This window comes from Sorex araneus, chromosome 4 (genome assembly GCF_027595985.1).
Source record: "Sorex araneus isolate mSorAra2 chromosome 4, mSorAra2.pri, whole genome shotgun sequence".
In the NCBI taxonomy this organism is placed as follows: domain Eukaryota; kingdom Metazoa; phylum Chordata; class Mammalia; order Eulipotyphla; family Soricidae; genus Sorex; species Sorex araneus.
Window position 1 is genome coordinate 120,461,226 of NC_073305.1, and position 14,289 is coordinate 120,475,514.

General features: G+C 35.9%; 1 pseudogene; it reads left to right on the plus strand.

Annotated features, from left to right (window-relative positions):
- The first annotated feature begins 2,794 nt into the window (after positions 1–2,794).
- LOC101548995 (pre-mRNA-splicing factor SLU7-like) lies at positions 2,795–4,862 on the plus strand (annotated as a pseudogene).
- Positions 4,863–14,289: the final 9,427 nt, after the last annotated feature.

A 14,289-nucleotide genomic window follows, 5' to 3' on the forward strand; every position in this document is an offset into this window, starting at 1 on the left:
ATCCTAAATTCCCTTAAAATCATCAAAAAATTACAGCTGTAGAGAATAGAATTAAAAGATTAATAAAGATAAAATCATAAGCAAGATAATATATAAACCAGAAATATTAGTCTAACTAGATAGAAAAACTATGAAATAGGAATAAAAGCTTTAGTTACAATATAATATTAACCTCCAAATAAAAATGTAATTAAGCATAGAGCCATACCCAGCTCCATAAATAGCTATCCATAATCATATACAATTGGCATCTCATTATTTTCTATTAGGAAGAGAAGAGTAAATGAATAAAATGCAATATTATATGTCTGATAGAATTGAGCTCCTAATTAAGTCTTCAACTGAATTAGTATCTCTCTTTCACTTTTTCTTTATTTCTCATGTATAGGCAGTTTAAAATGCTTTGCATAATTACAGTCAAAATAGATGTATTTTTGCCTGTTCTAAAGAACATGAAGTTTGGCAAGATATGAGAAACCCAAACTGCAGCCAAATCACTGAATACTTGAATTGATTATGCCAGTAAGAAAAACCTGTGGTCTCTTAAGCAAAAAATAATAATAAAATAAAAATGAAATCACACATTTGTAGTCTCTTCTCTGTCAAGCACATAGTTTACAGCAATAACTTTACACATTAAAAATATAATTTTACTGACAGAATTTTGCAGGCAGTTGTTTAACTGCAATGTAAGATCTTCACTAATATTTCTTATATTACTGTATTAGTAAGTTTTTGAAATTGCTTAAATTCTTCACCACTTGTAAAGCCCGACTTTTAACTCCAAATTGGTCACATTTAATTGAACTGTTACACTTTGTCCTTTTAAAAATAAGCTTAAAGTCTATGTTTCTCATACTAGGAAGTCTCAATTTTGTGGCTGAGGGAACACATAATGAGATGCAGCCTTTCCTGTCTTAAGTTTTATATTTAAATCCAGTGTCCATTGTCCATATCTATTATTATTACATCTCATGATAGATAGCATTGCTGCAAAATATTTTGTTGCATTGATTTAATTTCTAGTGAACATAATACTTGTATCATTTCAAGCTAAAGTCATATCTGAATGAAAGTCTCAGATAATTGTATAACTTAATGGGTTAAGATGTAAGCTATACCCTGAAACTAGTTGTCTGTACCAGTCTAACAAGCTTTGACTCTTTATGTACTTTCTAATAACCCCAGTAAAAATGTAAATACAACATAATACATTATAATACAAGACTATGTATTCTGTATTATAACTATGAAAGAATCACTTGCTTTGAAATTCTCAAGAAAACTGTTTTAACATGTTTTTCCTTTTAAAGTTAATTATTGAATCACCATGAGATATAAAGTTACAAATTTGTCACAATTGAGATTCAGTCCTACAGTGTTGGAGCAAGCAACACTTCTCGTTACCAATGTTCCCAGTTTTCCTTCCACACCCTAGCCTACCTTCATGGTGGACACTTCTCTTTTTCCTTTGATTCCCTTTAGGCACTATCATTTACAGTACTGTTACTGAAAGGGTATCCATGCATATTACTTTACCTCCTTACAGCATCCAGTCTGGATCAGAGTGATAGCCTATTTCAATTGGAATGTTTTAGCTCTATTCATGAATATCTAGTTTTCTTCGTGTAGAGTATATTTTCATATTATAAACACTATAAACACTGGGTATATATAAAAAGCCATATACAAAGGAATATATATAGAAAGGTATATATGTATATAATGATATATAAAGGTAATATGTATATACAAAGGCATATATAAATATATGTGCATACATTTATAACATATTATATATATATTATAATTTAAATATTTATATAATGTTAATAAATGCAATAAAGAAATATTTCTAATATAATACCATGTTATATTATAATTACACATATTATTATGTAGTATAAATATATTTATAATATATTATATAAATATCACTGTCACTGTCATCCTGTTGCTAATCGATTTGCTTGAGTGGGCACCAAGAACATCTCCATTGTGAGACTTGTTGATACTACTTTTGGCATATCAAATACACCACAGATTGCTTGCCAGGCTCTACTGTGTAGGCAAGATACTCTCAGTAGCTTGCCGGGCTCTCCGAGAGGGGCGGAGAAACTGAACCAGGGTTGGCTGTGTGAAAGGTGAATGCCTTACCTGCTGCGCTATTGCTCCAGTCTGAAAACGTATAAATATAAAGGTGTGAATATATAGCTTTGCAAGTATAAATATGACTTGATAATAAGCCATACTAAATAAACCTTGTAGATATCTTGATTTTCCCCAAGTTGTTTAAGAAATTAAGCTATGAACATTTGTATTATGGATTAGGAAAGAAAAATTGCTACTCAGTTTACATAAAATAGGTTACGTTGGGGAGTGGGTATGAAAAAATGGAAAGCCACAAGTACTCAATCTCAAAATTTTGCACAAAACAGATACTTATTCAAGTAATAACTCATAGCTACACCAACTCAAATTCTGGACACCATAGTAGAGTTGAACTTAGATTTCATAACATGCAAAATGCTATAAAGAGTAATTGACTTTCTAGTTCCACCAGAATGTAACAACTTTGATAACCGATTCAGTTATTAAATGGAGAGTTAAAAAATTTACTCAGGTTGGGGCTGGAGCTATAGCACAGCGGGTAGGGTGTTTTTTTTTTTCACACAGCAGGCCCAGGTTCAATTTCCAGCATCGTATATGGTCCCCCAAGCACCGCCAGTAGTAATTTCTGAGTGCAAAGCCAGGAGTAATCCCTGTATATTGCCGGGTGTGACCCCAAAAGCAAATGAAACTGGGTAATGCTCCTGCCAACCTTCATAAAGTAGGAAAAGACACCAACTCTTATATTTATTTCTCAGTACATATCTTCAGTGCCATGGTATATTGATCCATCAAAAAGACCCACTTTAAAGCACCAGAGACCACAGCAAGAGAAACAGAAGCAGTATAACTCATCTGGAGAATGGTACAAGAGGGGTATAAAAGAGAATTCCACAACTACCAAATACCACAAGGGAACATGTAAAAATTGTGGAGCCATGACACACCAAAAAAAAAAAAAGAGAAAAATACTTCTTTGAGAGACCGAGATGAGTTGAAGAAAAATTTATAGGAACTAATATAGCTAGAGATGAACATATTCGGCCTCAGTTGATATTTGATTATGATGGAAAGCAGGATAGGTTGAATGGCTACAATCCAGAGGAGCACATGAAAACTGTAGAAGAATATGCCAAAGTGGATTTAGCAAAGTGAACACTGAAAGTTCAAAAACTCCAAGAAGAATTAGCCTGGGGAAAATTAATGTAACAGGCTAATTCTCAAAAATTCCAGTGGGGAGAAAAGGAACCAAATTCTCAGGTGGAAAAGGATCATAACAGTGAAGATGAGGATGAAGATAAATATGCAGATGACATTGATGTGCCTGGACAGAACATCAATGTCATCTGCATTCCAAGAGACAGATCACTGTCTGAAATCTCAGAATTCGAGAAGATATTACAAAATATTTGCGGGATTTAGATCCAAATTTTGCCTACTATATTTCCAAACCCAGAACAATCAGAGAGAATTCCTATTCCAGTGCAGGAAAGATTTCAGAGGAAGTGAGATATGCAGGTGATAATTTTGTTAGATACACGAGTGATACCATTTCAATGGCAATGGCTCAGAAACAGTTGTTTTCATGGGAAGCCTCTAACAAAGGATCAGAAGTGCATCTAGAAGTCAAAAAAGAAGACTTCAAAGAGCAGCAAAAAGCAAGCATCTTAGAAAAGTATGGTGGCCAAGAGCATCCTGGATGCCCCTCCAGCAGAACTGCTCTTAGGTCAAACCGAAGACTATGTAGAATACTCAAAGGAAAGGAATGGGCTGTTGCCTGCTCCAAGTACGAGGAGGATGTGAAGATCCACAACCACACTCATATTTGGGGATCTTACTGGAAAGATGTTGAGATTACAGGATGAATATGAATGCTATTCGGGTCTCCCAAAGAGGAATCAAAAGAGATATGCTTGGAATACCGTGTTTCACTCAAGTGAGAGAAGGAATCTGAAGTTCTGAGCTCTGTTGGTAATTGAGAATCAGGGATGCTGTCTCATTTGCCAATGTGTCAAAAAATCAGACAGGCCAGATATGTAATGCAATTTGGAGATGACTGCTAGACTAAAGCTGTTACTGGCTGTATTCCACGGGACGTCAAAAGAATGCGTGGCTGCCCAACTATGAGACAGTTGTCAAGACTTCTTTGTCAAGACCCTGAATAAACGGTTTGAGGCTCTTTGTGTTCCTGGAACGAGAAGACACCATTGGGCTACACTAGCATGCGACAGGAGAAATGGAGACGTTACTGGCACCCACTCGAGCAAATCAATGAGCAATGGGATGACAAGTGATACAAATGATAAGTGATAATGAAAAGATGGCAGATGAGGATTCAAGTGCTGTCACTCCTTTTTCAAGTATTCCTATTGTACTGGACATGCTGCGAAGGAGATTACCAATTCAGAGGAATACATTCTAAATGATACAACTGAAGAAGAATCAGTGAAAAAGCCTCAAACTCTTAGGGAGATACACCAGGAAAATATAAAAGAAGAGAAAACGAAGAAGAAGCATTGAAAGAGTAATTCAGACAGTGATGATGAAAAAAAAAACACAAAAAACTGAAGAAGGCGCTGAATGCCAAGGAGGCCCTCCTTCTTTATGTCAAGGAGATCATGCAGATTGATGAGTGGAAGCAGCTGTACAATAGTATCTATGAAACTTGGGAGCCCACAGCGGAAGAAATGGAGGTATACAGAAGGAAAGGCCAGAAGTCAGATGACCCTATGGCCTCCTTCTTAGGACAGTAGAGACTAGTCACAGACATCACCCCAGATACACAGTGAACTCACTCTTCTTGGCTTCTTGCCCAAGATGAGAAATGGAAAAAATCGTGTCTGCTCTCATGCTGCCTGACTTAAATAATAAAACTTTTGAGGTTGCATATTAAATTAATTCCTCTCCACAGTGACGATGGATTGGAGCGAGAGCAGAGCAGGTAGGGCCTTTGCCTTGCACGAGGCCAACCCAGGTTTGATTCTTCCATCCCTCTCGGAGAGCCTGGCAAACTACCAAGAGTATCCCACGTGCACAGCAGAGCCTGACAAGCTACCCATGGCATATTCAATATGCCAAAAACAGTAACAACAAGTCTCAGAGTGGAGACATTACTGGTGCCCACTTGAGTAAATAGATGAACAACAGGACAACAGTGCTATTTTAATATAGACAAATGCAACAACTATTGATAAAGTTTTAGAATTAAATTTGATTGGGTAATAAAACTTTAATATTAAATCAGTAAGCATAAAAATCAATTCATGTAAATATTGTTATATCTCATGGTGAGGTTCATCTTTGTCTAAGAATTTATTAAGCCCTTTGTTGTTAGTTGAGTCATCTTGTTATTATAGGCTTCTACATTACTTTCCCATCTAATTTGTACATTACTTTCCCATCTAATTTGATGCACTCCTACTGGAATTTTGGTATTGAGGAGTAAAGAGGTGTCATGTGGATGCATAAGACTCCAGGACCTATGGTTTAGGCCAATGACTCCATATGGCTGTGGCTGTGAGAGATGGTGTGGCGGCCAGAGCTTCAGGAAGTTTGGGTGGTTGACCGGAAGCTACTTACCCTGGCAATGAAAATCATCAATATTCTCAGTCTGGACACTGGATACCTGAAATTATTCATAGTTTCTTGTCCCTTCAGAGAATATTCGTGAAGCAGTGGTTTGTTGTGACTGCAGTGGTGGGATCTGGTTGCGATGCAGGAGGTTCAGCTGGGCTGGTAGATAGTCCTCTTGCCTCCGGAGTGTACCTTACAGTTTTCATCTCTGGTTCCATAAATTTCAGCTGCCTGCTGTGCATCTCCTGGGAGTTTGGAATCAATCGTGCAAGGCTGATGGGTGTTTCAACATGATTGTGATTTTATGGGATTTACACATGTTTAAAAATAAAATAATAGAATAAGGATGAGAATTAGAAGCATATTTACATTATCAAGGGGCCATATTTACATTGGAATGTGGCAGAACTAATATCTATTAGAAATCAAAAGTCAAATGCTTGTTGCAATTTTAGTATAATTAATTAAAAAATAAACAAGATGAAAGGCATTGTCAAATTATATTACCCCCTCTGTTAACAAAAAGTATTAATAGAGACAACTACACGAGTTTAAAATTCTTGATTGGCATAAAACAAAGTGTAATAGAGGGCACTGTAAATATAAAATACCATTAGCACAAATGGAAATAGAGACCAGAAAGATATTACAAGAGTACTTGATCTGCACGTGGCTGAACATGGTTGATCCTTGAAACCCCTTTGATTTCAAACCTTTCTGGAGAGATACTGAGAACAGAGCCAGAAACTAACCACAAACACATCTGGGCAAACTCAAAAAATTGTCACTGTCGCTAACATCCCATTGCTCATCTACTTGTTTGAGCTGGCATCAGTAATGTCTCCATTGTGAGACTTGTTACTGTTTTTGGCATATCAAATACGCCACAGGTAGCTTGCCAGGCTCTACCTTGTGGACGAGATACTCTCAGTAGTTTGCTGGGCTCTCTGAGAGGGATGGAGGAATTGAACCCAGGTCGGCCACGTGCAAGGCAAATGCCCTACCCACTGTGCTATCACTCCAGCCCAACCCAAAAATCAAAGAGTAAAAACTTAAAAATGATAAAAAAAGAAAACCTGTTTAATCTAAGCCTACTTAAATATTGTGCTAAGCCATGCTTGTGGAAAACTATAGACATAGGCATATAGCCTATTTCTGAAGTCTAGTCTCTTCATAAATGTCCAGAGTCTATGAACAATTAAATTGAAAAAGAAATAGATGTAAAGGTCCAGATTGCATTCCAGTGTTTGAATATGTGTCATAAAAATTATATTATACATTCATGCTCTCCTTTTGGAATTAGGTGGAAGAACTGGACATTAAAATAAAAAATACAACTGTTCATAGAAGATAACTGTGACAGAAATTTCTGTCTTCACATTGAAACTATTTATTATTCATTCTTTCTTATACATTTTTATACAGAACAACAACTTAGTTAAGTAAGCATTTGTGTATGAGAGATTATATAGCAGCATATTATTACTTATTAAGCAGCATAAACCATACTGACTCTAGTATTCCTGAAGGTTGGTATCTTACTGTGATTTTAATATAAATGAGGGTCAGTGAATACAAACAATATAGTGAGAAATCATTTAGTGTGGAATTTCTGCTAAGGGCCCTGTTAGAGAAAACCCAAAATAGTTGAAAACTTATGCAAAGTCCTTAGCAAAATGACCTCCTTATTTTTTCAGTCCATGTCCCTATCTGATAGCACTCTTGGGAACTGTGAATTTTTCTTTCTAATTATTTTATGTTATAGTATAGGTTTGTTTTTTTATCCCATGAACTTAAATGCATAATGTTCTGTAATTACTCTTATAAAATTATTATCTGATAAACCATGGTTAATTATTAATTGTGAATGCAATGGTATTATTTTCCTGTGGAGAGATATTAAAGGAATTTAAAAATGATGAAAAGAAAATGCAAAAACATAATTAAATAAGATAGGGAAAAGAGAACTTTGCAATGTTTAAAGCAAATTTCTTCTTCCGTATCTAAAATATGAACAGCTTGGGAAAATATGAGCAGCTTCTAATCTGATAGTATATTACTTCTCATTGCCTCAGCAAAACTATTTTTGTATCTACAAAGCTTTTGCCACCATCCTATTCATGGGAGATCTAACACAGTTCTGAAAATCACTCAAATGTTGCAGAAAATTATAATGCTGGAAATGATCACAGAAGGCTCCATTTTAGTTTCAGTCTAGTTCTGTACTTGGATATCAGAATATCTTGCAGGTGTTTAATATTGAAATGACTCTAAAAAATTTGTTTTTATTGCCAATGAAGTAGTCATTCCCTTATAAAAGTATTGCATCTTGTTCCAATCATATGGCTGTATTTTATAGACTTTAAATATCATTATTTTTAAATATTTATTTTAATTATTTTAAATATTAAAATAAATCTGAGGGAAATAAACATGGAGGGAAAGGGTAAATGTCCATATTGGCTCAGAGCTTATTCCTTCCTCTGTGATCAGGTGAGGTTTGGGGAACCATATAAGTGCTGCGGAACAAACTGGGGTTAGCTATTTGCAATGCAAGCACCTGAAACCCTGCTGTATTTTTCAGTCAAAACATAGATAATTTACAATCTTGCTCATGTTTTGATAGTAATATAAATATTTTATCACTTCTAACCTAAATATGTCTTAGATAACAAAATACAAGCAAAGAAAATGAGATAAGAGTTAATAGACAAACTGCAATAACACCAAGAATCTGTATTACTGAATGGCAATAGAGCATCATTTATTCATAATTCAACTAAATTTAAATGACTTTAACTGATCAATTAATGATTGATTGATTTTTAATTGACAAATAAAAGTATTCTGTTTGTCCTCTTTTTTTAAACCTACATTGGCTCCTCATAAAATGGCCATGTCATGCTGGACTTAACAATGTTCTGGGAATGGAGAGGGTATTGAAGGGAAGGGAACACTGAGACAGCGGTGGAGGGAATCAGACACTTGGATGGTGGTGTGAAATTCTATCATTAACGATACTATAAATTGCGGTGCCAAAACTTTTTAAAAAGTTACTTAAAAAGTAAATTAAAGGTGCTGGAGTGATAGCATAGCGGGTAAGGCGTTTGCCTTGCACGCAGCTGACCCAGGTTCGATTTCCAGCATCCCATATGGCCCCCTGAGGACCGCCAAGAGTAATTCCTGAGTGCAGAGCCAAGAGTAACCCCTGTACATTGTTGGGTGTGAACCAAAAAGCAAAAAAACAACAACAAAAAGACAAAATATATAAAAAAAAGTAAAGTAAAAAAAACATACCATTATCCTTGGAATTTAAATGTTTATTTTTATCAAAAAATATCCGCACGTGAGCAGGCCTGCAGGCGAAGAAACTTGAACTAGGGTCATTTCCTGTCCATCAGCAGCCATGAAGGGGCCAGAAGCCCTGGATCCTCCTTGGGAGGGCAGGGTGCCAGGGAGGCGCTACAGCACGACTGCCGGGTCATGCTCCTCCATGCCCCCTGGCAGAAGTGCCAGGCCGTGGCATGGGTCGGTGTGCCAGGCTGTTTTCACTTGGGGCACCTCAGATGGGGCCAGGTGAGAACTCTTCCCACCCCAAGGGACCCAGCCCCAGCAGCCGGCCTCCACTACCCAACCCACCACCATGCTCCAGGCTGCTTTCCGGACCTGGAAATTATAAGGCACTTCCTACTTATTCTCCATAATTACCACACCATGTTTGATGGAGTTCAGACACTAGGCAACAAATCAGAGAGGTGTATATATAGAGCCCGGCAAGCTAACCGTGGCATATTCTATATGCTAAAAACAATAACTATAGGTCTCATTCCCCTGACCCTGAAAGAGCTTCCAATCATTAGGAAATTGAGTAGGAGAGGCTGCTAAAATCTCAGGGCTGGGAGGAATAGAGATGTTACTGGTGCCTGCTCAAGTACATCGACAAACAATGGGATGACAGTGATACAATGAACTTAGCACAGCGGGTAGGGCATTTGCCTTGCACGCGGCCGACCCAGGTTCGAATCCCAGCATCCCATATGGTCCCCTGAGCACCGCCAGTAGTAATTCCTGAGTGAAGAGCCAGGAGTAACCTCTGTGCATCCCTGGGTGTAACCCAAAAAGCAAAAAAAAAAAAAAAAAAAGAAAACTGGAATCATAAGATCTAAGGAAAACCACTAAAACTTTGCAATGTGCCTATCAAGTTGACAAGCAGACATGGAGTGGGGGTTGGGATGGGGAGGGGTTCTGGGAACTCCAAGAGAGGAAATTTGACAGTGGTGAAGGGATTGGTGTTGATTTATTGTATTCCTAAAAAAGAACTATCAGTCACTTTGTAAATCATGGCTCTTTAATAAAAAAAAATAATTGCATTATTTATAAAGTGTAAAAAAGGAAAAGAAATTTGACTAAATGTAAGGTTTTGAAAATTATTTTGAAAAAATAAACATTAATTATGAGGAAAAAAGAAACTACATAGTGACACACTGAATAAGAAAATAAAATTCAACTTGTTGATGCCTATTTGCAGTTCAATAATAAACACAGTCTCAAAAGTTTCAGAATAAAAGATTAGAAAAAAATTGATACATGTAAATGGCAGCCTTATAAAAATTGTTATGACTACATTTATGCCAGATAAACATCAAGTTAAAAAATAGACAACAAATGACAGGGACACATATTATATACTGTTTGTGTAATGTACACTCATTAGATAATGATGAATGAACTGTTCTGTCAAGAGAATTTAACATTAATTAACAGATATACCAAAATAAAAGGGCATCAAAATATGTAACACAATTATTAACAGACATTCATAAAAAGATCGTGCGACAGTAGTGGAAGAGGACTTTAAACATATTAATCTCACCAAGGAATAGACCATCTATACAGAAAAACAACAACAAGAAAACACAACAGCATTGAATGAGATGTGTCAAATGTGTTTAATGGCGCTTACATGCTTTCCTATTTCCCCTTAAATCAGGGATAGCTGTTTGTTGAAGAACACATAGAACGTTCTATGCATGCTATGACACAAAATAAGCATCAATAAATTTCAAAATAAATTGGGACCATGTTAGATCCACACATTTGTGGAAATGAAACACAAAAGAGAAAATTGGAAAAAAAACATATGGAAACTAATCAACATGCTATGGAGTCAACTCTTGGGTCAATAATAAAATAACAGAAAAAAAATTGGAAATAAATAAGATCAAGGATAAGAAGATAAGGGTGCGAGCCCGAGCCCTAGAAAAGTAAAAAGAAAGCTTATACAATGGACATTTTGTATCAAATATCACTTGTATCACTTGTGATCCAGTTGATCTTAGATTTGCTCCAGTGGGCACAGTAACATCTCCATTTGTCCCAGTTGCCTGCTAGTGAAGCCCAATGGTATCTGCTTGCTCCAGGAACAGGAAGAGCTTCTAACCATTCATTCAGGGTTTTGCCAAAGAAGTCTGACCACCGCTTGTAGGTGGGCGGACATGGGGTCTTTTGACGGCCCATGGAATCCAGTTGGTAACAGCTCTAGTCCAAGCAATCGTCTCTGAACTACATTACATGTCTGCCCATCTGATTTTTCATGCCTTGGCAAAAAAGACACCGTCCCTGATTCTTGACCTTCTTTCAATTGATGAACGTTAGATAGAGCGGCATCTTGAACTCTCGCAAAATTTCAATGAGCTTGGTCACTGTGTGGATATGGTCCACCATGCTGAATTCAAAAGATCATCAGAGACTACTTTGAAGGTCTGTATGCCAGAAAACAAGAGAACCTAAAAGAAGTGGATGAATTCCTTGATTTCTACAATCTCCCAAGACTGAACAAGAAGACCTGGAATACTTGAATAGACCCATTAATAACAAGGAAATCGAAACTCTAATTAAAACTCTCCAAAAACAAAAGCCCAGGTCCAGATGGATTCACTGGCCAATTCTGTCAAACATTTAAAGAGGACCTGTTGCCATTTCTTCTCAAGCTTTTCCAGAAAATTGTGAACTCTCCCAAACAGTTTCTATGAGGCACACATCTCTCTAATACCAAAAACAAAGACACCACTAACAAAGAAAATTACAGGCCAATATCCCTGATGAACACCGATGCGAAGATCCTCAACAAAATATTAGCAAGTAGAATCCAACAACTCATCAAAAAGATCATACACCATGAACAAGTGGGATTCATCCCGGGGATTCAAGGATGCTTTTACATTCAGAAATCAATCAACATAATCCATCATATCAACAAAAGTAAAGACAAAGACCACATGATCATATCTATAGATGCAGAGAAAGCATTTGACAAGATCCAACATCGGTTCATGATGAAAACTCTCACCAAAATGGGTTTTAAAGGAACTTTCCTCAAGATAGTCAAAGCCATTTACCACAAACCCATGGCAAGCATTATCTTCAATGGGGAAAATCTAAGGGCCTTTCCTCTAAGATCAGGGACAAGACAAGGATGCCCACTCTCACCACTTCTATTCAACATAGTATTGGAAGTACTTTCAGTAGCTTTTACACAAGAAAAATATATTAAGGCCATCCAGATAGGAAAGGAAGAAATCAAACTCTCACTATTCATAGACAATATGATACTATATCTAGAGAAGCCTAAAACCTCTACTAAGAAATTTTTAGAAACAATAGGCTTGTGTAGTAAAGTTGCAGGCTATACAATCAATACCCCAAAATCCATGGCCTTCCAATACGCAAACAATGAGATAAAGGAAAGGGACATGAAAAAAAAAAGCTGTCCCATTCACAATTGTGCCCCAGAAAATTAAGTACCTCGCAATTAGCTTAATTAAGGAAGTAAAGGACCTCTACAAAGAAAACTATAGAACACTACTCCACGAAATAATAAAGGATATGAGGAAATGGAAACATAGCTCCTGCTCATGGATAGGGAGAATCCACATTGTCATAATGGCAATACTCCCCAAAGCATTATACAGATTCAATACAATCCCTATAAAGATATCCATGAAATTCTTCAAAGAAAAGGATCAAGCTATCCTGAAATTCATATGGAACAACAAATGCCCATGGATAGCTAAAACAATTCTTGGGAAAAAGATGATGGTAAGCATCACCCTCCCAATCTTATTCTTTTAAATAGTGCTACTGATTTCAGAAATTCTTCCAAATCATCATATTTGATTACCAAGAATATCTATCACGTAAAAAAAGAGGTAGTTTTTTTTTCTACTTAACTGGTTATTGAACAGGTGTTATATGACTGGAACCCAATCATAAGCAACTTTGTAACTCTGTATATCATTGTGATTCAAATAATTTTTTTTTTAAAGTTCAGATTTTTAGTGATGTGTGGAAAGTTGGGAGGAATTTACAATACTGTGATAGCAACCAGAAAATTCAGTTTGAAGGCAAGATTATGGGGTACTAAATGGATAAAACAGAAATCATCAGTCTTCTACAGTCCTGGCTGATATTTTTTTCCTGATTTAATGCTGGCAATTATAATTTTCAGTCCTTAAAATGGATTGTCCAATGGTAATTTCATTTTATGATATGCATTTTTATTATTTAGGTATGCTGTATTTCTGGTCATTTGCAATTGATTTTTGCCCATGAATTAATTATTATGCCATATATCACAGAATGGCACTTTATTTTTATCATTATGAATGTATGACAAGTGTTTTTTTATATAGCTTTAAATAAAATGGAACACACACTACTAATACCAGTTTGACTGATAACCCATTGCATAAAAAGGCTTAGTTGGCCATGTAATTTAATACAAAATGGGACACATGTAAGGTATAACACTAGCCAGTAGTTAACAAACACAAAATACATGTGGAGGAAGCACATAAGAAGACTGAATCTAACAAATCAAGACCCACAAATTCTAAATTAAATAAAATATATTTCATCTCCCAAAAACATCACTGCTCTGTCAAGTATTGTGATTTTTCCATACCACCTGCAGGAACTTAAGTTCTGACTGCTGAATATTTGTCTGACTGCTCACTGACCATGTATTTTTTAACATATGCTGACACAAAGGATATAATTAAAATATTTGTATTTTTACTTCATTCTTTAAGTGCTACATTATAATGATGTCCCTCTCAGGTTTTATCACTTATCATACTGTTTTATAATAAATTGAACAGCAGATAACATGTCAAATGATATATAGTATATCAAGTCACCACAACAAAACTGGTTAAGTAATCTTAACCCTTAGGCTAAGTAGTTAAGTAATCTTAAGCCTTTTTGGTAAAATGAAAGTCCAACTACTCTAGTTTTATAGAAATTCTTAACCAAAATAAGATATAAACAAAGGATCATCAAAATACAAACTAGAATATGTTCATCTCTCTGCATACTATCAGAAAATGCAAAGATAAACTTTGGTAAATCCCCATCATTTGTAAACTGAATAACAAAGAAATGAACAGCCTTTCTTTTAAATAAACTACATATCTCATTATTACTCCATTAATAAAAAGAAGCATAATTTGTTTGCTGTCACATTGAGGCTTTATTATGAAAGGGTTTTGAAATCACCTTTCATTGCTTTAAAATGTACAAAAACAGGGGGCTGGAGCCATAGCACAG